The 6,021-nt window shown below is 31.4% G+C and overlaps 1 long non-coding RNA gene across 1 annotated transcript; it reads right to left on the bottom strand.

The window, feature by feature from the left end:
* Positions 1 to 5,034: 5,034 nt before the first annotated feature.
* LOC134855572 (uncharacterized) lies at positions 5,035 to 5,774 on the bottom strand. The gene is made up of 2 exons (XR_010164507.1): positions 5,742 to 5,774; positions 5,035 to 5,296 (listed from the first exon to the last, which is right to left on the bottom strand). It is a non-coding gene; the product is annotated as an uncharacterized LOC134855572 (long non-coding RNA).
* Positions 5,775 to 6,021: the final 247 nt, after the last annotated feature.

The following is a 6,021-nucleotide window of genomic DNA, read 5'->3' as shown; positions in this document are numbered from 1 at the left end:
GAAATTGTTTTATTTTTAAAAATTGAATCAAAATGTACATTTTGTGAGCTTTTGAAGATATTTTGTTTCAAATTTGACACCATTTTAAGTCATTCCCAATTATCATATGATGTTGAAATGTATTTTAAAAAGACTAGTTTCAAACCACGTACACAATTATTTAAACATGAAAAGTTTAAATATGACCAAGTTCAAATTTGAACGCACGGAATTTGGCTTTATTTTTTTTTGATCGTTCAAATTGCGCAAAATTATTAGAAGCTTCGCAGCTACATAAACTATATGCATGCAATTTTTTTTCAAATATAAATGGGTCTTACCTGAAGCAACCAACGTGACTCCCAATGTCAATAAACGATGCATTCGGATACAATTGAAACACGGAGGTAAAAAGTGGTTTCTGAATATCCTTCTCCCAATTGCCATCATTTTTAATTAACCTACTCACATGCTAAAATATCAATTTGATCATAAGATCTTCTAAAAAAAAATAAGTCATTGCTCAGCAAGCCACAATACAAACTAAGTTTTTGACAAAAAAAAATCGATCAAAAATTATCAATAGTCAAAATGCCAAAAAAAAACAAGTTTGAGCGTGATCATTTGGAAAGACTTTTTCCGAAAATGTTGTGATTTAAACTTGGCTGACATTCGAAAGATATATTTTTTTTTTGCAATTTTTACTCTTGTTCAAGAGTTCGCAAAAAGTGGCCTTCAGAGAGTGCGCAATGAGCTAACATGGCTCAAAAATTATTCCAAAAAGAATTGTTAATTTAAAAGTATTTAAAAATAGATGCTATTGATACATTTTTGTACTCTATTTAGCTCATGTGGTATTTTTAAAACGAATTCGATAAGAAAATTATTTTTTTCATTTCAGAAAAAAAATTCGACTGGTACTTTTGCTAAATTGATGATCAAGGTGATTTCAACGAATGAAAATTTACCCCTGCATGAGTGGTCTTGTTGCACTCAATTTTTAGAGCAAAATTTAACCAAAATAGAAAAATATTTAAGGATTGGTACAAAATTACAGAGAAAAAAAGAAATGGTTCTTTTTCCTTCCACCAACCCCACCGCACTCGATCATCATTGTTTTACAATTTGTTTTACACGGTTAGCTGTGAGGATCAAACAGGTTTGTCATTCACTAAATATTCTGCATAACAATTTACAAATCAGAGGACTATGTGAACAATATCGATACTTGCAAAAATTTATTTGTTTGGGGGGAAAAGAAAAAACCCAAGAAATTGGCATCGGTTTCCTGCAATTTTCACCCAATTGTACCTTGAAAGAAATGTAAACCAGCGCCAGCTTACTAACTATGTCCGAATGAATAGGCAGCAGACATATTTTAGCAGACTTGCCATGTGCCCAAACTTGCACATTCAATTCATTACGACAACTGTTTTCAACGAATGTTTCATTCAGTCTGAAGTCCTTCCATTGCAGAGAATCCAAATAAAGTTCTTGTTTATTGGGACAATCAGTATTTCAAATGAATTGTTAAAATATTTTTTTTTCAGCATAGGTTACTAAAAATAATCTGAAAAAAGTATGCATCTTTACTCTATTGTTTCATTGGTCTCCATCAAATCAGCAACACATCGGTTTCAGGTCTTTTCATGTGCTGGTTTTCAAAGATATTCTGAGATGACAAGGTAATTGAGAGGCACACTTTTGATAGTAAAACTTACAAAAACGTTCATTACCTTTAATACACTGTTTTTGAGCTTAAAAATTGTTCAAAATTACATGTAGTATTGAAAAAGACTGCATCCTGATAAATTCCGTGAAAATTTAATCGACAAAAACTGTCAAAATGAAATCGCTTGCTTGATTGATTTTTCTATCTAGCTTTACATAAGAAATCCTAGTTTGAGATACACTAGAAAGAAAAACCAAGTGCAAATTTAGGAAGTTATACATAAGTAAAAGAGATAATTTTTACATAGAGGAAGAGCAAACGATCAGAGTTACCCTTTATAAAACTATGAACATTTGATTTTAATGACTTGTCAATGTAAACGGGGTCTGAAAGTGCCAGATTTTCTCATCTGCACTAAGTTTTTCAAAACGCGTGAAATTGTACGAAACTGCAAAGTTTATTAACGTATGTCACACTATTTTTTCAAATTTTAGGCTGAGAATGTTTCTCATTGCATGAACGACTTTTTTTAAATCCGTTTGTTCGAGTTGACTGCAAGACAAAACTTAGTTGAGATTATCAAAATTGGCCTTTCCAGACCCTGAAAAAACTGGCGAGGGCTTGATGATGAAAAGAAAGGGTTTCAGAGAGAGTAGTTCAGATAGTTTGCTGCTAGACGAAGTAAAAATTTTGATAAAATTTAAAGTTAAATTTGCCCAAATTGGTCCTTAAAGTAAGATTTGTTAGAGAGTCTAAACCTGATTTTGCGTTTAGTTTTCTCCTCTAGGGTAGATGGAACCAAATTATTAACCTCTATCGGTATGAAAATACAAAGATTTTATGGTTCATTGTTGATTATAAAAACTGAAAATTTTTTCCACTGTTAGAAAAAAAAAGCTAAGCTACGACATTTCAAACTTTGAAATGTTTATTTTACGTTTTCAATGTAAGTCACTGTTAGTCATGTTTATGGGCACTTCATATGGGCAAAGAAGTTGTTGATTGTCCCTTTGACGGCGCCAAAGCGAAATAGTTTTCCACGCTCAGGCAACTTCACGCCAGTAAAAGTTCGAAAAATGAAAAAGAGCATAAAGCTAGTGGATAAAATGATCAAAGTAGTGAAAATAAATTTTACCCTGACAAAAAACGCAATACTCCGCATCATAGTGCTGCAACCTTCAGTCTGCTTGAATTTTCTATTAATTATTAATTTATTATATAGAAACAATAAAACAGTGCCCGGATAACAGTCATTAATAATTTTTCTGCATATAGAAAAATTATGTTGTTTTTTTTGTACTCAATTTTGGATTGAAATATGAAGAAATTGTTAAAGAAACTAAATTCAAACAACATAATTCTACTTACTATAAAATTCAATCCGCGTAAAATCCTAACGCAAATGAAGTCAAATCAATTTGATCTACACTCCAAATATTCTGCTAAGATTAAATTATCCTTCATCTGTTTTTTTTTGTACTTGCTTGCATTTTTGTCCAGAGCGTGCTGTTTCATTGTTTCCTTTTTATCAAGTGCACTTTGTTTAACAAGATTCACGTTTTTGTCTCTAAAATGCCTGTTTTCAATGTCCATTTTGATTAACATTTTTCAATTCATCAAGAGCAAATTATTAGAGTAATTTCTATAACTTTATCAAAACTGGGTTTCAAAGTTTTTTTCATTTAAATCCCGCACTGAAAATTCCAGATTTCCTCATCAGAACTAAGTTTTTTAAATCGCATAAAAATATAAATTTCATCCAAATTAAACTAACTTTCTCGCTGAAAAAATTTCACGTAGCATGAACACGTTTTCTTACTATATTAGTTTTATAGGGTAGCCCTGACCATTTGCCTATGGTCTCTGTAAAATTTTGCTGAAATTGGAAATTAATGATGTTGTCTGAAACACAGGCATTTTCTTGTCTATTGAAAACATGCGTTTTAGAGAACAAAATATTGATTTTTGCTTAATTTTGTTCACTTGGGTTTAACAAAATTACAGCTCGACAGACAATGTTTTGTCAAACTCAAAGAATTTCAGAAATAAAAAACTTAGTTCAATAGATTCGACTTCTTCTAAAACCGCAATTAAAAGTCACAAGGAAATGACGAAGCTTTGCGTAAAAGTATCATAGAACAAAAGTCAAACAACCAGGAAAAAAACCGGTCCAAAAACAGCTCATCAGTCGATACCATATGTGGCAGCATCAATTTTCTTCATTTGCAGCATATGTAAAAAGAAGAGTATGTTTTTGCTACTTGTTCTTTCACGACAAGGCAAGAATGGAAAAAAAATATTAGAACGCATGAATAAAAAAAGAAATCATTTGCTTAGTTTCGCGCTTTTTTCCGAGCTCTTTCACAACTTTGTGGCATTTTTCTCTCAGAAAGAGCAAAAATCTACTCTTCAACATTTAAAACATAGTTGAAGATGGCATCGGGCAAAAGAGCCGCATTCGGGCACTTCGTGCCCTCAGGCCAGGCTCTTTTTCTCTCGGGCATCTTTCAACTATGTTCTAACTACTACTAAGAATGGTATTTTACCAAAAATTTATACTGCCACAATTTTCACCCGAAAATTCAATTTATGACATAGATTTACAAAATTATAAAACCATCGAGGCCATTTGCAAATGAAAACTGTTTTTAAATTATAAATCAGTACTGATCATTTTTTATGCAAGTTATATGCTGATGAGAAGTTTTAAAAAAATACCTTTTTTTCAAAGGAGAATTTTATTCTTTCAAAACACGCAAACGAACGTGAAAACAACTATAAATTTACCGCATTTTGAATGAGCGATTTGTTCTCAAAGGCGCTTTTTTATCAAACAAAAAAAACACAGTTGAAATGAACGTTGTTTCTAACTATTTCGATGCCTGTTATAATTCTGCGCTTCTGTTGAAAATCAATCATCTGATGTCAACACGCAATTTTCTTAAAACAAAACTTAAGTTGCTACATTTTTTTTTAAATATTTCAATTGCAAGAACATAAACAACGAAAAACAAAAAAGTTACAAAAATAACATTAGCAAGAGATCTCAAACTTATATAAAACTACAAAGTTTGACGTGTTTTGTCGGTATTTAATCAGCACTGAATTTTCCATCAAATTTTAAGTTTTGATATTTCTTCCATTTTTTTTCAGTGAATTTTGCAGGATCCATTCATTGGATGGGAAGCTCAGAAATTTTCCCATTCTTCATTATGCGGTTTCCATGCAGAGTCAAATAAAGTTAGTTTGAACATGCCGCAGCAGCAAAAACACGCCTGAAAAATATTAATGGCTCTTGAACATGTGAATCTTAATCAAACATTTGTCAAAAATTATATTAGGCGCAGATTTCCATCCTCAAGTTTTATTAGCGAAATATATACTATTTTTAAATTTTGGATTAATTAAAAACGAACAAAAGTTTCTAATATTTAAATAATAATCTCTGCTCTACATATTGGTTAAATTGATACAAGTATTCAAACAAATTTGCAATCATCATCTCTGAAACTTTATTTAAGTTCGTTTGTCACAGTATCCGACACTCTCTCCCTCTGGCTTGCAGAAGAATCCCTGGCAGCAACTGTCTTTGAAGCAGTCGTCCAGATACACTCCACATTTCTTCACGCCATGTGCACTGAAGGCCTGAAATAGTTTCCTCAATTTTATTAAGATTGCTAATTTATAAATTAAACTTCTGGTAAAAGCATAAAATAGAACGTTCAAATTCTTAAAATAAATATTAACCAGCTATTTTGATCAGCTAACTTTTTGAAAAGCCGCTTATTCTTTGCCAGAAAAAGATTCATGGCAAAAGTCAAGACTTACCGATATATCATGCACAAAGCAAGATGCCAATATTAGCACAAGTAACAAAAAGAAATTCATTCAGGAAATTTTTGAAAAAAAACGGCACAAAAAATAGCTACGTAAACTGCTTTATTTTTTTGATAATTTTAGAATTTGACTATTTGGTATTCTAAACGGGCCAGACATGTAGCTGAAACAGGTTCAAAACCATATTTTTATTTTCATAACCGGTATAGAAACATGCTTTGACTGAGACAATTTATCACATGACTTAGCTTACCACATTTTGTCACCACTTGAAATCAATTTATCTGAAAACAGAATCAACAATTAAACTTTTTTATGAGGGTTTTCAGTTTCTCTTTTGCTGATTTATTTTAACACACTAAATTGAATAAAAATTGAAAATTTAATGAGTCAAGTAGCAAAAACTTTTTCGAGCCACGTTCAGGAAGTAGCTAGAGAAAAATTCAGGATTATTGATGTACAAAGACAAAAATTCATCACAGTTCGGCTAACTATCAAAGAGCTAGCAAGAAAAAAACTTAATACACAACAAC

The sequence above is a fragment of the Symsagittifera roscoffensis genome, chromosome 10, assembly GCF_963678635.1.
Source record: "Symsagittifera roscoffensis chromosome 10, txSymRosc1.1, whole genome shotgun sequence".
Classification (NCBI taxonomy): domain Eukaryota; kingdom Metazoa; phylum Xenacoelomorpha; order Acoela; family Convolutidae; genus Symsagittifera; species Symsagittifera roscoffensis.
Note: the sequence above shows the minus strand (reverse complement) of the source record. Positions and strands in the feature narration are given on the sequence as shown.